Source organism: Pleurodeles waltl, chromosome 1_1 (assembly GCF_031143425.1).
Source record: "Pleurodeles waltl isolate 20211129_DDA chromosome 1_1, aPleWal1.hap1.20221129, whole genome shotgun sequence".
NCBI classification, from domain to species: Eukaryota; Metazoa; Chordata; class Amphibia; order Caudata; family Salamandridae; genus Pleurodeles; species Pleurodeles waltl.
In genome coordinates, this window is record NC_090436.1 from 24,773,735 (window position 1) to 24,786,010 (window position 12,276).

The 12,276-nt window shown below is 53.8% G+C and overlaps 1 protein-coding gene across 6 annotated transcripts in view; it reads right to left on the reverse strand.

Annotated features, from left to right (window-relative positions):
- Window positions 1–12,276, reverse strand: part of LOC138257057 (E3 ubiquitin-protein ligase TRIM39-like) — a 277,109-nt gene that overhangs the window by 46,226 nt on the left and 218,607 nt on the right. For 2 of the 6 annotated variants that reach the window (XR_011198375.1, XR_011198360.1), the window contains exon 1: window positions 8,202–8,427. The exons of the other annotated variants lie outside the window; for them this stretch is intronic. The gene's annotated coding sequence lies outside the window, so the exon portion shown is untranslated. Of the gene's footprint in view, window positions 1–8,201; window positions 8,428–12,276 lie in introns of those variants that run through there. 6 annotated transcript variants of the gene reach the window in all.

A 12,276-nucleotide genomic window follows, 5' to 3' on the forward strand; every position in this document is an offset into this window, starting at 1 on the left:
ACTCCTCCGTGGTGAAGGCAGGGGCCCTTTCCCCAGACACATGAGCTATTGTCTCTTCCAGACTGAGGTCACAGCAGCCCTTGCAGTGTAGGTAATCTCCTGTTGAACATCAGGTATCAACTGAGTGAACAGATAGAAAATGTCGGTCATGTCCGCTGCGGTGCGTACCGTCACCGCCAGCGTACATCGTCATTGGCTCCTGGGACCCATAGGGCCCAATGTTAACCAATGCAGGATTTCGCCGTGGTCTTCGACCGCCTACTGCGACGGTGTACAACGCCAGCGCAGTTACCTCATATCCCATTGTCCCACCTTACAGGTCAGGCAGCCGCCATTTCAGGGGGCCACATGGCATTATGTTTAAATGCGTCACACATACCTAGGCCTTGCATACACACTAAGACAGGCACATATCGGATTGAAAAATATGTGCAATAAAGTTGTGTTTTCGTACATCAGTGTTGGCTGACCCTCTGCTCGCTGTTCTCCTCCAGAGTACGTCTGCTGGGGCAGGTGAGGAGATGGCGGCATCCTCCAGTGTACAGACCGCTGGTGGACCTGTTGACAATGGAAGAGCGACATGTAATTGTCACCTACAGACTGGACCGTGCCACAATCCATGAACTGTGTGCCCAGTTGGAGCCAGACCTGATGTCAGCTATCCGCCATCCCACAGGTATCCCCCCCTATAGTGCAGGTGCTGTCAGTACTCCATTTCCTGGCAAGTGGGTCTTTTCAGACGACAGTGGCCATAGCCTCTGGGATGTCCCAGCCTATGTTCTCCAACGTGTTGTCCAGAGTGTTGTCTGCCCTGCTGAAACACATGCACAGCTACATCGTGCTCCCTCAGATGGAGGATTTGCCTACAGTGAAAGGTGACTTCTATGCCCTGGGACATATCCCCAACATCATAGGTGCCATTGATGGGACACATGTGGCCTTGGCCCCCCCGCAGGAGTGAACAGGTGTACAGAAACCGGAAGAGCTACCATTCAATGAATGTGCAGTTGGTGTGTTTGGCCGACCAGTACATCTCCCATGTGAATGCCAAGTTTCCTGGATCAGTGCATGACGCTTACATTCTGATTAATAGCAGCATCCCTTATGTGATGGGGCAACTCCAGAGGCACTGTGTGTGGCTATTAGGTGTGGCCATGGACCCTATATAGTGTGACTAGGTGTCTGGGAATGGGGTTGCCCCTAAGGGTAAGTGTGTGTCTAACAGTTGTAACAACATTTGCAGATGACTCTGGCTACCCCAACCTGTCATGGCTACTGACCCCAGTGAGGAATCCTAGGACAAGGGCAGAGGAACGCTACAATGAGGCACATGGGCAAACTAGGAGGGTTATAGAGAAAGACCTTCGGCCTCCTGAAGGCCAGGTTTAGGTGCCTACATGACGGGTGTTTCCCTATTCTGCGCACCAAAGAAGGTGTGCCAGATCATCGTGGCCTGCTGTATGCTGCACAACTTGGCTTTGCGACGACAGCTGCCTTTTCTGCAGGAGGATAGTCCTGAAGGAGGTCTTGTGGCAGCTGTGGAGCCTGTGGATAGTGAAGACGAGGAAGCAGAACAGGAAATCGACAACAGAAACAAGGTGATTCATCAATACTTCCAGTGAGACACAGGTAAGACGACATCACTGCCTGCTACATCTGATACACTTGTTCTACCTCTCATCTGTCTGTCACTTTCACCCACTGTATGGACCCTGATTTGTCACTTTCCCTTTCGATTTCACAGATGTGGGTCCCACTGTGTGACCTCTGCTATGTTTCCTCATGGACTAGAGCTGTGTGACATAGGTATGCTGACAATACAATGGATATTGCTATTTTCCTCAGTTATTGCAAATACACATTTGTGAAAGCACAGACTGACTCCAGATTGTTTTGTGATTTAAGTGTGTTTATTTAAGTGCTAAATAGTGGAGGGGGTTGTAAAATGGTCAGGGGTGATGGTGGAGGAATGTCCATGGCAGAGTCCAGTCTATTTGTTTCACAGGTGCATTGTCCAAAGGGACATAGGAAGTGGAGCTGGGGCAGTTGGTGGATGGACAGGGTGCCAAAGTAGGACAGAAGGATGACAATCAGGGTGGTCTTATTTCTTGACGGGGGTCTTGGCATCGTGCTCTGTCTTTGTTCTTGATCTCATGGACCGCTTGCAGGGTGGTTCTCCATCTGCAGGGGGTGGGGTGCTGGTGTCGAGGTCCTGTGGCGGTGCCTCCTGTCTACTAGCGCCGGCGGTGGGCAGTTCATCGTCCAGGCTAGTGTCAGGGGCCCCTTGTTGTGCCACAGTGTCCCTCCTGGTGTTCACGAGTTCCTTCAGCACCCCTACAATGGTGCCCAGGGTGGTATTGATGGATCCGAGTTCCTCCCTGAACCCCAAATACTGTTCCTCCTGCAGCCGCTGGATGTCCTGAAACTTGGACAGTACTGTTGCCATCGTCTCCTGGGAATCAATCAATCAAGGATTTGTAAAGCGCGCTACTCACCCGGAGGGTCTCAAGGCGCTGGGGGGGGGGGGGGGCGCTACTGCTCGAACAGACAGATCTTGAGCTGCTTCCTGAAGGAGAGGTGGTCTTGGGTCAGACGGAGGTGGATGGGGAGGGAGTTCCAAGTCTTGGCTGCCAGGTAGGAGAAGGATCTTCCTCCCATGGTGGCTTTTCTAATGCGTGGAACGGCGGCGAGGGCGTGGCTGGTTGATCGTAGCTGGCGGGTGGGAGTGTAGAAGGTCAGGCGGTTGTTGAGGTACCTGGGGCCCAGGTCGTGGAGGGCCTTGTGTGCGTGGGTGAGGAGGCGGAACGTGATTCTCTTGTTGACGGGGAGCCAGTGCAGGTCTCTCAGGTGTCCGGAGATGTGGCTGTGTCGGGGGATGTCGAGGATGAGGCGTGCGTAGGCGTTCTGGATGCGCTGGAGTCTTTTCTGTAGTTTGGTCGTGGTTCCGGTGTAGAGGGTGTTTCCGTATTCCAGTCGGCTGGTGACGACTGCCTGGGTGACCGTTTTCCTGGTTTCGGTGGGGATCCATCAGAAGATCTTTCGGAGCATGCGTAGGATGTTGAAGCATGATGATGAGACGGCGTTGACTTGTCTGGTCATCGAGAAGGAGGAGTCCAGGGAGGAGTCCAGGATGAAGCCCAGGTTGCGTGCGTGGTCCGTTGGTTTGGGTGCGCATCCCAGGGCAGGGGGCCACCAGGAGTCGTCCCAGGCGGAGGGTGATGATCCAAGGATGAGGACTTCCGTCTTGTCTGAGTTCAGTTTCAGGTGGCTGTTCAACATTCACTCGGCTACGTCTTTCCTCCCTTCGTGCAGGTTGGTTCAGGCGGTGGCTGGGTCGTTGGTGAGGGAGAGGATCAGCTGGGTGTCATCGGCGTAGGAGATGATGTTGAGGTTGTGTTGGCGTGCGATGGCTGCGAGGGGGCTCATGTAGACGTTGAAGAGGGTGGGGCTGAGTGACGATCCTTGTGGTACACCGCAGATGACTTCGGTGGCCTCGGATCTGAACGGGGGGAGGCGGACTCTCTGGGTTCTTCCGGCGAGGAACGAGGTGATCCACTCTAGTGCCTTCTCTTGGATTCCGATGTTGCCGAGGCGCTGCACTAGGGTGTGGTGGCAGACAGTTTCGAACGCTGCGGAGAGGTCCAGGAGGATGAGTGCCGCTGTTTCCCCGTTGTCGAGCAGTGCTCGGATGTCATCACTAGCTGCGATGAGGGCGGTCTCGGTGCTGTGGTTGGCTCAGAAGCCGGACTGCGAGTGGTCGAGGGATCCGTTGGTCTCGAGGAAGGTGGCAAGCTGTCTGTTGACGGTCTTCTCGATGACTTTGGCAGGAAACGGGAGGAGCGAGATGGGGCGGTAGTTCTTGAGGTCGGTGGGGTCTGCTGAGGGTTTCTTCAGGAGGGCGCTGAGTTCGGCATGCTTCCAGCTCTCCGGGAAGGTGGCGGTGTTGAAGGAGCAGCTGATGATGTCCCGGAGGTGGGGTGTGATGACGGAGTCGGCTTTGTTGAAGACGTGGTGGGGGCATGGGTCGGTTGGTGATCCGGAGTGGATGGTGTTCATCGTGTGGATAGTGTCTTCGGTGCGGACCGGGGTCCAGGCGCGGAGGGTGGTGTTGGGGGGTGTCGGTTTGGGGGTTGGGTGCGTGGTCTGTGCGCCGAAGCTGTTGTGTATGTCGGCTATCTTGCGGTGAAAGAACGAGGCGAGTGAGTCGCAGAGGTCTTGTGAGGGAGTGATGTCGTTGTTTCCGGCGCTGGGGTTGGAGAGCTCTTTAACGATGTTGAAGAGTTCCTTGCTGTTGTGTGCGTTGTTGTCTAGTCGTTCTTTAAATGCTGTCTTCTTGGTGGTGTGGATCAGCTGGTGGTGTTTGCGGGAGGCGTGCTTGAGGGCGGTCATGTTGTCTGTAGTCGGGTTTTTTCGCCAGGCTTTCTCGAGGGTGCGGCAGTTCTTCTTGGAGTTCTTGAGGTCGATGTTGAACCAGGAGGCTTTCTTGCTGTTGGGCTTGATGGGATGGGTTTTCAGCGGTGCGAGGTTGTCGGCGCAGTTGGTGATCCATTGTGTGAGGTTGTTGGATGCTTGGTTGGGGTCCGCTGAGCTGGCGGGAGGGTTCTGGTTCAGTGATGTGGAGAGCTGGTCGGTGGTGATCTTGTTCCAGCTCCTGCGGGGAGCCTGGTGTGGGTGGTGGTGAGTCGTGGTTCTTCTGAAGCTGAAGTGGACGCAGCTGTGGTCTGTCCAGTGGAGTCCGGTGGAGTGGCTGAAGGAGATGTACTTGCTGGAGGAGAAGACTGGGTCAAGCGTGTGTCCGGCGTAGTGGGTGGGGGTGTTCACCAGTTGCTTGAGTCCGAGGTTGGCGAGGTTGTCCAGCAGGGTGGTGGTGTTGTTGTCGTCGTTCTCCAGGTGGAAGTTGAGGTCCCCTAGGAGGATGTAGTCAGTGGAGGGGAGGGCGTGTGGGCTGATGAAGTCTGCGATGTCTTCGCTGAATTGTGTGCGGGGTCCTGGGGGTCTGTAGATGAGGGTGCCTCTGAGTGTAGTCTTGGGGTCGGTGTGTATCTGGAAGTGAAGGTGTTCGGCGGCTGTGAGGGTGTCGCCGGTGTTGGTCGTGATGCGGATGGTGTTCTTGTGGACGATGGCGATGCCTCCTCCTGTCTGGTTGGCGCGGTCCCTCCGGGTGATCTTGTATCCGTCCGGGATGGCGATGGCGATGTCGGGCGCTGAGGAGGCGGTCATCCAGGTTTCTGTGAGGAAGGCGACATCTGGAGATGTGGTGTCGAGCAGGTTCCAGAGTTCCACGGCGTGTCTGTGGATGGAGCGGGTGTTGAGCAGGATGCACTTCAGGTGGTTGCTGCTGGTGCTTGGTTTGGCGGGTGCGGGTCTGTATGCAGGAAAACTTGCAGGATTGGCAGGTGAAGGGTCCGTGGGTGCGTCTTGGGGCGGCACGGCAGCACCCGGGGATCCGGCCGGTGTTGAGTGCGAGGAGGGTGGCAGCGCTGTAGGTCTTGCGGGTGATCTGGCCTCTGCGAGGGCCAGGGGGTCTGGCGCTGGGTGCGGGCCAGGCGCGGACAGGCGCAGACGGGCTTGCCTTAGGCGCGCCTTCGGCGCGGCCGCTGCGCGGCCTCCATATGAGTGGGAGAGGGAGGGAGGAGTAGCTGGGAGGTGGGAGCGGGGCGGCCAATGGGGTGCGAGGGGGGCGGAGCTACGGGACGCAGCGGAGGGAAACGGGCGGCAGGGGGGAAAACGCGGTGTGCAGGGGAACCGAGGAGAAGGACCCCCAACAGGCAAAAAAGGAGAGGGGAAACCCAAGGCAGCAAGGACACAGGTAAACAGGGGCGAAGCAGGCACTTACACGAGGGAGCAGGGAAGAAGGAGGAAACTGGCACTCGACGCTGGGAGGAGAAGAGCAGCGGTCACACAGGGGGCTGCGTGGTGGTGAGGGGAGCGACCTGCCTGGAAAACAGGAATAGTGGTAGGTTCCCATGATGTTAGAGGGCCTCATGGAGAGTGGGTTCCCTAGGCCTGTCCTCCCCCTGTTGCCCAGCAGCCCTCCCAGTTCCCCTGTGTTCCTGGGCCTCTGTCCCCTGACCGTGTGCCCGCTGGCAATGCCCCCAAGTCCCTGCTGTTCTTGGGGTGGTGGGTTAGCCTGAGTTCCCTGAAGTGGTGGACACACTGCTGCTTGACGTGTCATGGGGACAGAGGTATGGGCCCGGTGGGTGCTGGTGTTTCCAGAGGGGGGAGGCTCTGTTGTGGCTTCTGCAGTGTGAGGGGAACCGACTGTCCTGAGGTCCCAGATGGGCCGGGCTGGTCATCTAGATCCAGTTGGACAGAGCTGCTGTCATCAATGTGGGCCTCTTCTGTGGGTGGAGTGGACATGTCTGGAACATCCTGTCCGGTTACGTTGGTTAGGGGTCCTGCAGGGGGTTTTAAGGCATAGTTTATCTGTGTGTTCCATGGTGTGCAATGGGTGGGTGACCCTGTACCCCAGTGGTTGCATTCCTGTGTAGGAGCTTGTGTGCTTGATGTTTAGGGGTCTGTGTGGGTATGTGCAGTGGACATGCATTTATGATGGGTACCCATGCTTTGTTGTTGCATGAAGGGCCTGGTGTTGGGATGTGTGGCTTGTGATAGTGGGACATCTGTGAGGAGTTGGAGTGATGGGGGGTGAGGGTGAAGGTATGTGATTGCATGCAAGTAGGGTGGGGGATGAAGTAGTGAAAGCTTTGACTTACCAATTCCTCCAGCTACTCCTGTGAGGCCCTCAGGATGCAGTATAGCCAAGACCTGCTCCTCCCATGTTAGTTGTGGGGGAGGAGGTGGGGGTCCGCCGCCAGTCCTCTGAACCGCGATGTGGTGTCTTGAGACCACGGAACACACCTTCCCCCGTGGGCCGTTCCACCTCTTACTGATGTTATCCCGTGTTCTTGGGTGCTGTCCCACTGCGCTGACCCGGTCCACGATTCTGCGCCATAGCTCCATCTTCCTAGCTATGGTGGTGTGCTGCACTTGTGATCCGAATAGCTGTGGCTCTACCCGGATGATTTCATCCACCATGACCCTGAGCTCCTCCTCAGAAAACCTGGGGTGTCTTTGCGGTGAACATGGGGTGGTGTGGGTGATGTCTGAGGTAATGTTTAGGGGTGTGTGGTGTTTTGTGCGTGATGGTGTTTTGTGCCTCTGTATGGTGTTGTCATCTTTGCTGTGCTGTCTCTCTGGCCTTCGTCAATATTTTAGGTAGTAAGGGATTGTGGGAGTGGTGTGTGTATGTGTATAAGGTGCGTGTATTTGGAATTGTCCAATGTGGTTGTGTTTTGTAAGAGTGTATTTTGAGCGCGGCGTTGTGTTATCGCAAGTTTATCACTGACCTTTGGTGTTACCGCCAATGTTGTAATGAGGGCCATAGTGATTATGCTCAAATGGCGTTCACGAGAAAATCTCAAAAAACAAACGTAAGATTTCAGTGTGCTCTAAAAAAAACATTTTTAGGCTGCTAGTGAAACAAGCTGCTTGAAATACTATCGACAGCTGGTGACTAACATGGAAGATCGGTCAGGCACCCGCAAACAGGCTGGAAACACTGAAAGATAACCTTTGTTTGTGCTCAAAGATGACGATAGTCCCACGCCAATGAGCTGACACCACCATCATCAGTTTTGTGAAGACACGAAAGAGGATCACAGTAAACTTAAAAAGCTACTTGCTCACTTTGAAACACAGTTAACATGTGTGAAAAATTCAGGATGCGGGTGTGTGAATAAGCATTGTGAAGGTCCAGCACTACTATAAAGTATCCTGTTTGAGCACTGACAACACCTCAGCCAGGGTGTGCATTTAGAAATTGTCTTTGTGGAGGTAGCTGTTGACTGACCACCAAAAAAAAAAAAAAAAAAAAAAAAAAAACCTTTTAGTTTTTTTTGTGCACAAAGAAATGAAAAAGAAAAAGAACCACAACCTATCTCTGGAAGTAGGACAACCTACTCTGCGCTTGTGCAGAAGAGAGATGGAAACACCCGCTGGAGCAAGGAAGATTAGCTCTCCATCAGACACTGAATGAACATAGCAACAGCTCATGAGCTTCGCAGGTTTCTAAACGTAGATGACCACTGCTGTTGCTTTTGCCATCTCCATTCCTCCCAATGACTCCCTCCCATTTCTGTTAGTCAGCACAAACCTTGGCACTGAAAAAATAAAAAAATACCAAGCCAAAGGCACTTTACCGTCAAGTCTGCGAAGATCCACATCCAGAGCTGATCCCACATAGCCTGCTCTTCCTTGCCAGCACCAAATGTTGCGGCGTTAGTCACACAAGCGCAGAACATTTTGATAGCTGCCTGTGGATCTTCCATGGTGTGTACAAGCTTGAACTTTCTGGTGCAGAGCCTGTGGGTGTCTAAAACTGAAACTTTATAACAGAGGGCACAAAAACGCATAGACCTCAGCCAGATTATGTTGTGACTTTAAAGACTCATATTGACAAGCAGGCTGTATGTCAGCACACTAGACTGAGGAATAATAGTGGGTAAGAGACAAAGAGCCCACACAAACAGTTGTAGACTACAGTTCTAAGAAAGACTATTATTTTGCCACACTATGTTCTATCTTGCGTGTGATGTTTAATTAAAAGACAAGTATTAAATGGAACATTTGTTGTACACACACGGGCAGTAAATATGAACACACACTCAATGACTTAGCCCCAGACCAATAGGTTTTTTATATAGATAAATATTCTTCTCTTAATTTACTTTAGAACCACAAGATTCTGAATTCAAGTAAGTACATAAATTGTAAGGTACCTGGCATAAGTAAATATAGAACTTGGAATGAAAACAGTAAGGTACACAGTTCTGGCAAATATGCAAATAACCTATTTTAAAAGAGGACACTGCAAAATTCAACAGTTCCTGTAGGAGGTAAGTAGAAGTTAATTTAGCAGGTAAGTAAAGCACTTACAAGTTCAGTCTCCAGGGCATAGACAGCCGACTGTTGGGGGTTCAAGTCAACCACAAACACCCAGCACCAGCAACACAGGGGTGGTCAAGTGCAGAGGTCAAAGTAGCATAGGCGCTTATGGAGAAAAGGGGTGCTCCGGTTCCACTCTGCTAGCAGGTAACTACCTGCGTCCTCTGGGAGCAGACCCGGGGAGTTTTGTATAGCACTGGGTTGGGGGATGTCCCAAACAGGCGCACAGGGCCAGCCAGGTGCAGTGTGCAAAGTAGGTGTCAGGTTTTGAATAGAAATCAATGGAGGGACCCAGGGGTCACTCTGGTGATGCAGGCAGGGCATGGGGTTCTTCTTGGGCCAGCCACCGACTGGGCTAGGATGAGGGACGCCTGCTGGTCACTTCTGGACCGGTAGTTGGTTCCTCTTGGGCCTGGGGGCTGCAGGGGCAGTGCTTCTTCCAGGCGTTGGGATCTCTGTTACCAGGAAGTTGCGGTGAGGGGGAGCCTCTGGATTCTCTATGCAGGCTTCACCGTGGGGATGCAGGGAGATTGTCTCAGGGTGGCCACGTCGTTGGAGTCACCTGGGGGTCCACGCTGCAGTGTTGGTTTCTCTGGACACAAGCTGGGGGCGTTGGTGCAGAGTGGTGGGGACTCACGCTTCAGGAGTGAGGTGGGTGTCACTTTAAAGATGGTTTCTTCCTTGTTGTTTGACAGAGCCCATATCCACTAGAGTTTTTTGGTCCTTTGGGTTGAAGGGCAGTACCCCGAGTCGGCAGAGATCGCTGGTCCCGCAGGATGCGTCGCTGTTGCAGGTTCTTTGAGTCTGGAGACAGGCAGGTAGGGCTGGGGCCAAGTCAGTTGTTGTCTCCATCTTCTCCACGGGTGTTTTGAGGTCAGCAGTCCTTTAGGTTTTCAGGAAATCTGAAATCCTGGGTTCAAGGTCGCCCATAAATACTGAGTGTAGGAGGGTGTTAGGGCTGGAGGGCAGTAGCCAATGGCTACTGACCTTGAGGATGGCTACACCCTCCTTGTGCCTCTCTTTGGGGAGGGGGGGCACATCCCTATCCTTATTGGGAAAATCCTCTAAAACAAGATGGAGGATTTTCCAAGGAGGGGGAGGGGGGTCACTACAGCTCTGGTCAACTTAGGGGTGGAACTGGCTGAGGGGGTGACACATCCTTGTTTTTCTCATTATCTCCGCCGGACTTTCCGTCCAAAGTTGGGGCTGTGTCCAGGGGGCGGGCATCTCCACTAGCCAGAGTGCCCTGTGGCAGTGTAACACGAAGCCTGAGCCTTTGTGGCTCACTGCTAGGTGTTACTGTTCCTGCAGGGGGAGGTGTGAAGCACTTCCACCCAGTGCAGGCTTGGTTTCTGGCCTCAGAGAGCACAAAGGCTCTCACGCCAGGAGGTCAGAAACTAGTCCCTCTGGGGCAGGCTGGCACAAACCAGTCAGTCTTGCATTGAAGGATTGGGTAAAATACAGGGGGCATTTCTAAGATGCCCCGAGTGCATTTTGTAATAAATCCAGCACTGGCATCAGTGTGGGTTTCTTATTTGGAGAAGTTTGATATCAAACTTCACAGTGCTCAGTGTAGTTATTATGGAGCTGTGGAGTTCGTTTTGACAAACCCACATACCATGCTCTTAATATGGACACACTATATTTACAATGTCTAAGAATGGACTTTGACACTGTAGGGGCATATTGCTCATGCAGCTATGCCCTCACCTGTGGAATAAAGCCGTAAGGCAGGGTGCATTAAGGCATGCTAGAGGGGTGACTTACGTATGCCAAGGCAGTATTTGGTGTGCATGCCATCCTGAAGGGGATGCCATGTCGACTTTGCCTTTTTATCCCCACCAACACACACCAACTGCAATGGCAGTGTGCCTGTGTTAGGTGAGGGATCCCTTAGGTTGGCACAACACATGCTGCAGCCCTTAGGGACCTTCCCTGGTCACAGGGCCCTTGGTACCACTGGTACCTTTTGCCAATCAATCAATCATTAAATGTATAAAGCGCGCTATGTACCCGTTAGGGTTTCAAGGCGCTGGGAGGGGGGGGGGGGGTGGCAGCTGCTATCGGTCGAAGAGCCATGTCTTGAGGAGTTTCCTGAAGGTGAGGAGGTCCTGGGTCTGGCGCAGGGAGGTCGGCAGTGTGTTCCAGGTCTTGGCGGCGAGGTAGGAGAAGGATCTGCCGCCGGAGGTCTTGCGTTGAATTCGGGGAGCGATGGCGAGGGAGAGGTTGGCGGAGCGGAGTTGGCGGGAGGGGATGTAGAAGTTGAGTCTGTTGTTCAGGTAGGCGGGTCCGGAATCGTGTAGTGCTTGGTGGGCGTGGGTGAGGAGTTTAAAGGTGAGCCTCTTTTCCACAGGGAGCCAGTGGAGGTCCTTCAGGTGGTGGGAGATGTGGCATCGGCGGGGTATGTCGAGGATCAAGCGGATGCGTTGGAGTCGTTTGATGTCTTTTGCTGGGATGCCTGTGTAGAGTGTGTTGCCGTAGTCAAGTCTGCTACTGACAAGGGCCTGAGTCACCGTTTTTCTGGTTTCCGTCGGGATCCACTTGTAGATTCTGCAGAGCATGCGGAGGGTGTTGAAGCAGGAGGAGGAGACTGCGTTGACCTGTTTGGACATGGTGAGAGCGGAGTAGAGGATGAAGCCGAGGTTGCGTGCGTGGTTGGCAGGAGTAGGTGGGGGACCCAGTACGGTGGGCCACCAGGAGTCGTCCCAGGCCGAGGAGGAGCGTCCGAGGATGAGGACTTCCGTCTTATCGGAGTTTAATTTCAGGCGGCTGTTTCTCATCCATTCGGCAATGGATTTCAGTCCCTCGTGGAGGTTGGCTTTGGCGGTGTGTGGATCTTTAGTAAGGGAAAGGATGAGCTGGGTGTCGTCGGCATAGGAGAGGATGCTGAGGTTATGCTGACGGGCCAGCTGTGCGAGGGGTGCCATGTATACGTTGAACAGCGTTGGGCTTAGCGAGGAGCCTTGGGGGACGCCGCAGATGAGGTTGGTGGCTTCGGAGCGGAAGGGTGAGAGTCGGACTCTCTGGGTTCTGCTGGAGAGAAAAGAGGAGATCCAGTTGAGGGCTTTGTCTTGAATTCCGGCTTCGTGGAGACGAGTTAGTAGGGTGCGTGGCAGACCGTATCGAAGGCGGCGGATAGGTCTAGGAGGATGAGGGCTGAAGTTTCGCCGTTGTCCATTTGCTGTCTGATGTCGTCTGTGGCGGCAAGGAGTGCAGTCTCAATGCTGTGATTGCGTCTGAATCCGGATTTAGAGGGGTCTAGGGTGGAGTTGTCTTCGAGGTAGTGGGTGAGCTGTGCGTTGACGATCTTCTCGATGACCTTCGCTGGGA